This window comes from Lemur catta, chromosome 2 (genome assembly GCF_020740605.2).
Source record: "Lemur catta isolate mLemCat1 chromosome 2, mLemCat1.pri, whole genome shotgun sequence".
Taxonomy (NCBI): Eukaryota; Metazoa; Chordata; class Mammalia; order Primates; family Lemuridae; genus Lemur; species Lemur catta.
The window spans coordinates 64,188,538-64,201,026 of record NC_059129.1 but is presented as its reverse complement, the minus strand read 5'-3'; positions in this window follow the sequence as shown (position 1 = coordinate 64,201,026).

Genomic DNA, 12,489 nt, shown 5'->3' with positions numbered 1-12,489 from the left:
AAAAATAACTGCAGAAATCAAGTTAGAAAACATTGTCTTCTATGTGTTTATAACTTTACTCAAAGTTAAAGTAAGCAAATTTGGAATACTGTCACATAAAAATGTTAATAAAATATCAGTTTATGCAGATAATTTGAAATAATATTAATCTCTCCCAAATTAAAATTAATTATGGACTATATAATTTCGAAGCTAATTTTAATCACATTTATATTATTGCCACATGGTTATGCCATTTTGCACTGCCCACAGTCTTTGTCAGTATCAGCCTTGAATTACATAAGTTTTGAATTATGGAATGTTTTCAGGAATGCATGCGCCCCTTGAGTAAAACATGACACACATATTTATGTATTTACATGCACGTATATTATCCATAGGCACAGCAAAAAGACTGGGAGGGAGACTCTTAAGAACAAATGATGGTTACTTCTGCAGAGCGGAATTGTTAGTGATTTCTACATTTGCCTTTGTGCTTTTCGTCCTTTTTATATTTTGCATAATAATTGTGGACTATTTTTTAAATTAAAAAAAATTGAAGCATAACTAAATTTCAATCTTCAGGTAATCTAGGGAATTCTTCTTTTCTTCCCTCCCCTCTTCGCTGCAGGCTCAGATTTTGCTCTATTTGTATCTAGTTGGAAGGCAGAGAATATGCAGTTCATATCGTCTTGCTGCAGCAACAGCACAATGCAGGGGTGAGAAATCATCCACAAATAATGAGGGCAGAATATTTTCTAGAGCCACACTGTCAGGCTTTAATACTTGCCTCTGCTTCTCAGTGTGGCCTTGGGCAAGTCTCTGGACTGCCCTAGACCTGTTTCTTCATCTGTAAAATGAGGATAACAATGGCCCCTATCTCGTGTGGTTCTTGTGAAGATTGACCAGTCTCAGAGTGTTGTTGAGTAATATATATAATATTCATATATATATTAATTGAGGAAATATATATAAACCACATGAAACACTGCCTGTATCATAGCGTGGACTGTATGAGAGGAATATGGTTATTAGAAAGGAGGCTAGGAAATGTGGTCTATGGCTGGCTGATCATGGACCCACTAACAAAACAGACCTTATATTTTAAGAGAAGAAGAAGAGAAGGCATATTGGTGATGCTCCAGTCTCTGCCTCAACCTACAAACCAGGTAACATGTTGCTAGATAATCCAGAGTTGTTTTTACTGTAATCAAGCATTTTCCTCCCAAATTGATTAATCTAGAATTGATATTAATCTCTCATTCTCATTTTACACATGCAGTAATTGAATCTTAGCAATGTTAAGTAATTTATCACCAGTCACACAGCCAGGAAATAGGAGATACAGGATTTGAATCTTAGTTTTTCTGACTCCTGTGGTGATAACAGGAGAAGACATAATCTACAGGAGCCCTGGTTCCAACTATGGACACAAATATTGACTAATGATGTATTCTTAAAAAGGTCAGTTTTCTTGTAATTATAAATAATAAGTGAGTGTGCTCTACAGAGGCTTCAAGACAAAGCTTCAAACAACAATGGAAATTCAGAGAAGATGAACAGTATGTTCTTTGAGATTACTGAGTCGGCATCAGAGGTACACATCTAAGGGATCAGCCACTGGCAATGGAAGTCAAAGAGTTTTTTGAGCTTTAGAAATTTGTTTTTGCAATTGGATGGCTCTCTCAGTAAATGTGGGGGTTCTTTGGTTGCAAATAATAGAAACCCACTTAATCAAATAAGGACAAAGGACTAGCAAAAAGGACAAAACATTACGAGGCTATTGAGGTATGTCATGCAACCAGAGGCTGATCACTGGCATCACCAAAGACCAGGGCCATCAGAGGAGACCAATCCGAAACCATGGCAACTACTCTCCTGGCCTGTCTTACACTCTCTCCATCCATGTGGTCTCATCAGTTTATCTCTCAGCATGTTGGCTTCCTTTTTCTCTTTGTCTGAAATCCAGTATGACTCAAAATGACCACCACAATGGCAGCCTCTGTTCAAGAATTTGTGTGGCCTCAATTAAGACAACTGAAGAAATCAACTATGATTTCTGAATACCAATTCCAAATTCCTGGTAAAAAGACTAAATTGACTCAGCTCATTCCAGTCTGCTATGGCCAAAGAGGAAGTGTACAAACACTGTTGTTAGGCCTGGTAGTGTAGCTCTTAGGGGAAGAAGATTGTGGGCTGGGCAGATGCCCTAAAAATGCACCTACCAGAATGGATTTTTTACTAAAAGCCTATAAAGTTAGATAATAGATCAAACTTATGTTTAGTCTAGTGAATAAAATTAATAAAGTGGGGTTATTTCAAAAGTAAAGAATAATAATTTGCTTGGAGTTCCTTTAAGAAAATAAAGCCACATTATAAACTGTAACAGAGGGCCTAGGAAGACTGTAGCAGAAAGTGGGTGTCCATATTGATTTTTAACATCAGCACAGCTTTTCTTTCATTTGAGGAAATCCCTAATGTAATTAAAGGAAAAGCCCCAAGACCATTTCCAGAAAGCTCAAAACAATCCTCCCCCCCCCAAAAAAGGAAAATAATTCTGCATCTCTTTTTTCTACTCTTTGACTTTTTTACAAGTAATCAGCTGAGCTCAGCTAGCAAACCTTTTGCAGTGTTCACTGTCTGGAAATAGCAACAGAGAAGAGCTTTCCAAAATAAGAGACTTCTCATAGTCTCTAAAAGGTATTTCCCACAGCATTTGTTATCAGTTTCTGGTTCTGATGAGTATGTTAGACTATTACCTTGACGCTGACTCCGGGAAGTTGTGCCAAATGAGAAGTCTGTTATATGGACTGTCCACATTTTTAGTTGAGGATTAATCAGACAATCCCTGGAAATTAAAAAGTAGCCCATAGCATGAGAAAAGAATCTGCCCTCATTATCTGTGGATGATTTCTTTCCCTCAAAAAGTAGGTAGGTTGTCTGAAAAGAGATATAGCTTCCAACTTTTGCCTACATTTCTGAAAGCCAGAGAAACACTTCAGCAGCTAAATCGATATGTTATCTGTGGAGGTGAGACCAGAAAATCGTGTGGAATAATGTGGCAATTTACATCAGCCTCAGCCAAAGGTACCTTGCAAAATAAGGTGAGAAAAAAAAAAAAAGAACTGATAAACACTGGTAGTGAAAAAACTTATTATATAGCATATTTTTATGGTTCTCATTTTGTAGCCATCACAACTTTTATAATTAAGTCAAAGAAAGCTCTTCTATTGAAAAACTTTTTTTGAATACCTCTTGTGATTACAAATATTTTCTTAGTAATAAACCCAGCAACTTCCATCCCTGAGTCCTAACCTTAGCCTCTGTGCACTCATTACATTGAACCAGTTAAGGCTTCAAAGGTACAACAGAAAATAACTTTATTTTTCCCACCACTGCTATTGAAGCTTGCTCTGGGGAGCTGGTTCTTTTCTTTTCATGCCCCTATAAACACTTGGGAAGTCCCCACAACTTTTTTATTTATCCTCATAGGATAAAAAAATACATGTGTGTGTGTGTGTGTGTGTGTGTATGTACCTATGTAATAAGAACAAACTTACAATTTAATTTGGAGTTAAAGCTTTTCTCCCCCTCCACCTGTGACCCCTGCCTGCAGTTTATCCTGCTCTGGGCTGGCAGCCTGCAGTAGGAAAAGGGGATAATGTGGTCACCATCTTTTCTTTTTTCCCACCTGGCACTTCTCCTTCTCCCAGCCCCTCACTGGGATACCTCTGCCTCCTCCAGGTTGAAGGTGGGGAGGTAGAGGAGGAAAGAGCCAAAGAAGGTCTCATTTTCATTGGTACTGTCATGGCAATATAATTTTGATGCTGTCTGAGCTTGGCAGATGTTTAAAGCTGGGCTTTTCTCAAATAACACACTCTGTGGATTTCTAGAAGCCCCTTGACATCCCACCACCATGGGATTTCTCACTGGTAGTTCCCTTATCATTCCAGCCTCCTTCTTCTGTGACACTCTTGGGAAAGATTCAAGATACACTCTTCTGACCCCGCCATGTGTGACTTCATCCAGACCAGAGGAAATACTCATGCATCCTCAGCTAGACTAACTCTGCAATGGTCTGGTCAAAGAGCATTAAAATCCCAATTTCTGAGCAGGTTACTGCCCATTTATCTATAATACCTCTCTTTTCTCCACAGTCATAGCCAGATAACCACAGTCTTCAGCCATGTAGAAGATATTTTGAGGAATAAGTTAGCAGCTTTAAGAAAAGCATGTCTATCTCTCTCCACAGGGGTCCACTGAAACTCTTTCCCTAAACTTGAAAAGAGAAAAGAACACCCTCTTTACTCCTGCCCGGCATAACTGGGAAAACTGAAAACACACTAAGGGCCCTCTATAAAAAAAATCGTCTTCAAGAGTCCAACTCAACCCTTCCATACCCTTGATGAAGAAGAGGAGCTCACAGTTGCCTGACTGGATTTTTAATTCTTCCCTAGAAATCTTTCATGATGGTTTAATACCTCACTCTCAGATGCAGAGTAGCTGGCTGCCCACACTGAAGGTGCAGCTGAAAGTGAAACTGATGTAGTTTCATTTTAAATCACACTTCCTGTGGGAACACAGACAACAACGTGGGTAACGCTGCTTCTACAGGATAGCCTTCCAAAGGCCCTTTGAAAGGACCATTAAGGCTCTTTACAGTGTTCAGGTACTTCATATCCATTATAGTATTTGAAATTCCTCTCTCAGGTAGGAAGGATGGGTACTAAATGAGCCCCTCAAAGAGGTAGAAGTAACTTGTTCAAAGCTCTGTTCTAGAAAGTTCTTCTGACCACAAATCCAGTGCCCAATGATGAGCTGAAAAAAATCTTGAAGCAAGTGGAATTGTCTGATCAAATAGAATTAAAAGCCCAAATATTGAAGAAGATACTACCAAACCAGAAAGGGCTATTGAAAAAACAACCACCACCTACCTAGTCTCGTGATTCTTATTGGAAGTCTAGGTATGTGTATTTTTAAAAAGCTTTCCTGGTAATATTTTTTCTGATATATACCCTTCCATTTACTCTCCTTCCACTTCCTTCCTCTCTGCCGTCCCAATCTCACTACCTGCCCAAGACTCACGACACTAATGGGTCTGAGAAAACGGTGGTAGTGAATTAATACAGTTAACCAAAAACTTGTTGAGACAAAACAGTATTTGCAACCCAGAAATAACTAGTTGTTTGGATACACAGTCCATATTCACCTGCTAATCTCTCAGCTTTGCCCATCACCTATTAGGTGGAAGATGTGTAGAGAATAATGAAGAACCAAAAAAAAAAAGACCAGAGTCCATGCTATGGGCTATGGCCAATTATCATAATATAAGTGACTACCAAGCACTTCTTAAAGTATTTCCTAAACTAAAGCAAAGATAAAGAGGTGGCTGCCTATGACCTTTCTCCTGTCCTTACATTTAATTTCCTTTTGTTTTTCTCTTTCAATTTTTTTCCTGCCAAGTTGCAGCATTAAAAGAGATTGAAGAAAGCAATCCTAGGAAATAATTTAGGTGTAAACAATTATATTTGATTTAGGGATTCTTTAACACACAAATCTTAACTCTATCAGAATATTCAGAACACACTTTGTAGCAGAAGACCCAGGAGAGAGAATGAGGAAGAGTAATTTAATTTTGTTCATGTGCAGTAGAGAGAATGTGTCAAGTTGTAGGAGGACATAGGTAAAATAGAATGATGTTGGTAATTACGCATTAAACGTATATTATAAGAATCTAATACCTGGAAATGGAACACTCCCCTAACAGAAAATCTAAAATATGAGCTACTGGTTCTGGGTTGGCAACAAGTGGAAGCTCGAAGGGCCTAGGGAGACTGTCTATGAGGGTTTGAAGGAAGTGAGGAAGATAGTGGTGGAAAATTTGGCAGCATCAACATCTGTGGCCATGTGGAAAATAGAAATGATACCTAATGAATTCATGAATCTGGCTGGGAAGATTGACAGAGAGAATGCAGAAGGTGCCAACTTGCTTCTAGATGCCTATGACAACATACTAGAAAAGACTCATAAATTTTAAAAAGAACTGTTAGTTTTCTGGAAAAATTTAGAGACAGTATAAAGGCATGAAGAATTGCTTAGTTACTAGAATGATGGTTACCAGAGGCTGGGAAGGGTAGCAGGGAGTGAGGCGATAAAATGGCGATGGTTAATGGGCACAAAAATATAGTTAGATAGTTAAATAGAATGAACAATGTTTGATAGCACAACAAAGTGATTATAGTCAACAATAAGTTATAGTATACTTTAAAATAACTAAAAGAACAGACTTGAAATGTCCCTAACACACACACACAAAATGATAAATGCCTGAGGCAATGGATATGCCAATTACCCTGATTTGATTAATTCGCATTGTATGCCTGTATCAAAACATCACATCTATCCTATAAATATATACAACTATTATATACCCATAATAATTAAAAAAAAATTTTTAAGAATTGCTTAGTTTGAAAGTAAAAATTATTTCTTATCCCCACTCTCTCCCAGGAAAATATTCTCAATGAAATAACTTCAAGGCAAAGATAATTCCAGGGTTCCATCAGTAAAGCATGACTTTAGGGTGAAGATTTCAGAGCATGGCTATAAGATCATTCAGGAATATTCAAGAATGTGCCTAGTAGGACTTCAAAGAATCTTTAAAGGTATGCTTCATAGACCTTTTCAGTTAAGCAATGGGGCTTTTTAGAATCCTAAGGGCATCATTCCATAGAAGAGTCAGAGCTGCTAAATGTAGAGAAGGAGCTATGTAAGAAAGAAATATTGGTTTGGCTTTTGTCTAAAGAAGTTCATTACAAATTGATACCTAAAAACCCAAAAAGTTTATAAAAGAATTGTATTAGCTTGGACTGAAAGGGACAGAGACAGTTCAGAATGAAAAGACACCATTGGATCCCAACATTCTATGCGCAGAAAGCAGGGTGAGAAAACTACTCAGCTCCAAACACAGGTTACATAGAAAAGGAAGGATTGTTTTGGCAGAACCAAAAGCCCAGAAGATACAGCCATGGCAAAGTCTTCCCAAGGAGCAAGTAAGGGCCATGATCAAGGAACTGGCACAATGTGCTTGGCTGGACTTGAGAGTTGCTGTGGACTAGTGACTGCTATGTGGCTGCCAATCCTTCTTGAAAGAGGGTGACCTCAATGGACATTCTTATCTCTGAGCGACCATTGTGTATTGTGGGGGTTATAACACATCTCTTTGCTCACAGGTCTTCAGATATTAATAGAGAGTGACTGTACTTGAAGAACAGTGCTTAAGGAGCCTCATCTGTGCCTCACCCTAATTTAGAAGATGAGATCCTAGACTTTGAGCCAGGTAGTAAATATTTCAGACTTGCAGGCCATAAGGTCTCTTTTACAAATACTTACCTCTGCAGAAATCAGCCACAGACAATATGTAAATTAGTAGGCATGGCTCTGTTCCAATAAATATTTATGAAAATAAGTGGAAGGCCATAGTTTGCTAATCCCTGATGTAATGGGATGAGATTTTGGTGATGTGAAATAGGAATATTTTACATGTGAGATTTACAATTACATGTAAATCATTTGTGACCAAAGAGTGGACTATATGTAGCAAGTTAAAGATGGCCATGAATTCTTTGACACTTCTCACTGAGAATCTAGGCAGACTCTGGGACTGCTTTGACCAATAGAATACAGCAGAAGTGACATTGTGCTAGTGTCCTCTCCTTTAAGATATTGGCAGCTTACACATCCTGGAACTTTCACTTTTGGAGCCTTGAGCCAACATGTAAGGATTCCAGCTACCTGCTAGAGAGACCATGTGGAGAGATCCTTAGATTATCTGGTGAGGGAGGGGGGCCCAGCCAAGCCATTGTGGTCAAGATGACCCTCTAGACCAGGCTAGTCATCAATTAAATACTACCATGTGACCTCAGTCAACACTACATGGAGCAGAAGAATCACCCAGCCAATATCTGCTCAAATAATGACCCACAAAGTCATGAGATATGTTAAAGCAATTGTTTTTAAGGCCACTAAGTTTTGGGGTATTTTGTTGCAGGAAATAGGTCAAATGTGTGTGTGAGCAAAACAGTTTAGGGATTATGGGGAATTTAAGTTTGGAATTTTCATGTATTTTGTTTTTCATGATTTATTTTTCAAATTTTTAAAAATAAGCTTGAAAGTTTTTCACTGGGACAAAAAAAAGCAATTGAAAGGCAAAAAGCAATTGAGATGGAACTAATCAATCAGCATTTATGTGCACATATGGAAATAACATTCATCGGAAATCAAGCGTGGGGTGGGGAGGAGGGGATGGGTAAATTCACACCTAATGGGTACAGTACATACTATCTGGGGGATGGGCACACTTATAACTTTGACTCAAATGGTACAAAAGCAATTTATGTAACCAAAACGTTTGTACCCCCCTAATATTCTGAAATACAATAAATATATATATCCTATTTGAAAATATAAAAAAAGAATTCCAAAAATAAAAATATAAATCATTGTAAAAAAACAAAACAAAAAAAGCAATGGAGAGGCAAATCTGGAGGACTCAAGAAATAACATGGTCAGAATGACCCATAAGAGAGAGCAATTATTTTTGCAGTCCAAGAGAAAGGCCAGACAAGAAGCCTGACACAGTAATTTTATCAGAGCCCAGAGGAGTCAATTAGGATCTGGATGTAAAAAAGGAGGAAAAGAGGCAGATATTTTTAAATGTTACCCAAGAATAGATGGAACTTGTTCCTCTCACCTTCTGCATTTCATTCATAGAAATGTGAAAAGGTCACAAGAATTGTATCATTGGATACAGCAGCAAGACTGTATCTCCATTTTTCTGTCTCCATCCTGAATTAGGGAAAGGAATAAGTAAATATAAGAACAGGAACATTTTTGCATTTCATCAGACTCATAGGGACAATATGTGTGTTTTGTTTTTTTCAAAATGGATTCCTTTGTTTTAATGGTCTTTAAACACTGGGGTGTCCTAAAGTGTAGGCTGCCTGCTCTCACCTACAACACTCCCCACCCCAGCACCATTTCATCTTTGTTTTCAAACACAGTTTCCAACCTGTAATTTCTTTGCGGACATTAAGTATTTCTGCTATACATTATCAAAGGTGAGAGGCTGTCTCCTGATGATATTCTAGGGACATATATTAATTGTATCCAATGTAATTTTTTTGGCAAGGGAGAGAAGCTGTTCTCTTCAGCAAAATGTCCAGGCATTCTATACATTTACTGTATTCTAACAAGCCATTATGACATTTGTCAAATAAGTTGTTTGCATTCTAAGACATTAACTTTTGGTGGCAAATATTTGACCCAGTTTGCAGCACCCTGATTTTTAAAAATGTTGCATCTCTTTTTTTTTTGCCATCTGCACTCACACAGCAACAATATGAAGAATCAGTACAACAGGTGGCTTATTGATATGCCCTGGAAGTTTAAATTCCTGCTTTGCTTCTCCAGAAAGAGGGAGATGAGACATCTTAATGAAAGACAGCAGAACACATGAAAAACTAATGAAAAGAACACAACAATGCCCCAAAGGTACCTAATACATTGTGAATTCCATTATAAATAAAGTCTGATCATTTTTACTTTCTTATCAGATGCATCCTCTAAGCTTGTCTTTCATTCCTACTGCAGGAAATTCTTTACTGACACTGAATTGGAGAAATGATTATTTTCCCCAACTGATGGCTTTGTGTTTCTGCAAAAATGACTTTCAACATGCAAATTGGATGTATCCAAAATCATTCTGATGCAAGACCAGAGCTTCACAACTCTTTTTACAATTTCCAAATGAGTTTGCTGCCCAAAGGAAAACATAAAACACACTAAAGCTGGAGAAAGACAGTAACAGCTCTAAATAGCTTAGAAATTTCTCCCTGCCTGATGAACTGTTTTTATTAAATAGTTTACTGTTTTTCCTCAAATTTGAATGGATGTTTCTAAAATTGGAATGAATTGTGAAAAGGCAAAAGGGAAGAAGTTGGCGAACTTGTAACCACAGTAGCATTCAGCCTCAAAGAACAGGAATTGAACAATAAACTAGGAAAGATGGTATTGACATAACAACAGTAGCAAATAATTACACAGCGCTTACTACATGCCGGGAACCACTGCACTCTTAATGTATAGTAACTCATTTAATCTTCACAACAGGAGTAATTCTAATTTCCATTTTATAGATAAGGAAATTAAGCCACAAAAAGGTTAAGTAAATTGCCCAAGGGATGGAGCCAGGATTTAAACACAGGCATTTCTGGCTCCAGATTCCAGGCTCTAACTACTATACAACAGTGCCTAAAACAGCCTGTTTAGGAGAACAAAAAATGTCCCATGAGTCTGGAAGAAATTGCTGGACTATTTTCTCTTGGGACAGTGAGGCCAGAGAGAGGAGGAGAGCAGATACTCTGTCCTTCCTTATCTCTTCAGAAGTCTCACAATTTCTTAAGGGTAGTGAAAAACAAAATGTTCCCCAGGGTAGGTTGGTGCCAGAGGAGCAATAAACACAGCAACACTGCCTCACGCTCCATCAATTACCTGCCAAGAATTTCATATGAAAGCATAACAATGCTCTGGTGTCAACCATCTCTCCTACTACTTTAATAGACTGAGATGTTTAGATATATTTCTTTCACGTTTTTATAGCAAAACTAGGTTTACAGACAATTTGTTTAGAGAAAAGAAACCAACAGAGAACATTCCTGTGTTTTGGTGGTAAATGTATTTTGGGTTGACACAGGAATTTTTGTCATTGAGAGTCAATAAAGAACCCATGAAAATTATTCAATATCCAACAGGTCCATTGAGTTATCACATAAAAGCTGTAACTCATCAGGACAGACTAAATGTGCCAAATTGTGTACCACAGTTGGGGGCTTTTGTCAACATGATGAACTTAGAAAGATGTCTGCCTAAATAGATATTGTTTTCGTAGTTAAATAGAAATCATAAGTTACTTCAAAAAGAAAGCATGTTTACATCTGTCTTTTCACACAGCCAATGTTTTTTCCTAGGATTTGTTTTGCTTCAATTTATTATTTTTCTGGGAAGGAGAAGTATGAAATCTAATAATGCATTGTTAGAAATAACATTTAATTCATTTTATTCTAAAAATTTCACTCATTTCTCTGCCTTAAGTCAACTTTATTACAGAATTTTAGAGTCTTATGAAATTTTAAGTAGAGAGTATTCATTCACCCAAAATATTTTCAGGAACAGTTCTAGGGGCTGCAGTGCAATCTCCTCATTTTTGAGATGGTGAAAAGAGAGCCACAGAAGGAAACTGCCAGCTCAAGGGGGCAGGCCCAAGGCTAACATGGAGATCTTTTATTTCAAAGCAAGTTTCTCCATCTTCTGACACCGCTTCACTAGGGTGAGACTCTACCAGGGATTGTGTGAGACATAGAGCATACAATGAGTTCCTTTCTTCCAAAAATCTTTTAATGTAATTATAGCGACAGAGGCATATTAAAAGTTAAACAATAGTACCAGAAGTAAGTCCTATTCAAAGCAACAATATGGGGGTGAATGGTTGTGTCACAGAGGTTAACGTCACTCATATTACTTACTCTGTCTGAAACCCCCTAGGTCTTCAGGGGGGAAGAGAGCACCTACTTGGGGCCAGGCACCACACTGGACATATCACTCATGAACTAATTTTGTTTTCACAAGGATATTGGAAGGAAGATATTATTATTCTCAGTTTGCATTTAGGAAAATGAGACTCACAAGTAATGATCTTATCAAGGTCATATAAGCAGTAAGTATCAGAACTGGAATTTAGCCCACGGTTCTCTGGTAGCATAGCCCAAGCTCTCTCCGCTGCAGGACACGACCTCCTTTTATAACACATAGATGACAACTGGTGGTTCCCTTTCCCAGTCACAGGCAGAAATGGAGGTTGCAAAGAATGCTGGGAAGTGCCGCTGCCACGCACTTTATCTCTGGCTTCCTCTAGAAGCCAGGGCTGTATGGGAAATGGCATTCCATGCCATGTAACACTGTGGCTCTCACTGCTCTTCCTCATGCTGCTTATGAGTAGTTCAAATGTAAGTTTTTTGTATTTGTGATAATTTGGATTATTTTTCAGATACAGTTAGTCTCTTCCCTCCACTTCCATGGGAAGAGTGTCTTCACTTCATTAATGTTAGGCGTGGTCATGACTCACTCTGGCCAATTCTCATTGCAATTCTGATTGCAGATTTGACGTTAGCAGATTGGACACAGAGATCTGACAGGTGTTCACATGGCTGGGCTTGTTCTTTGTGGCTTCCACTATCACCATGAGAAGAACATGATCCAGCTGGGAGAAGAGAGATGCATGGATGCCCCCAAAACCACACCACACCCCCACCTCTCCCCAACATGTAGCCAAGATCAAAGGTAAACAATGTTAGTTTGAGCCACTGAGATTTGGGGTGGTTTTTAAGCTGCAAAAGCTGTTTGATTCACTAATTTAGGCCAACAGTCTAACCCATTGATAATTTATCTCACAAT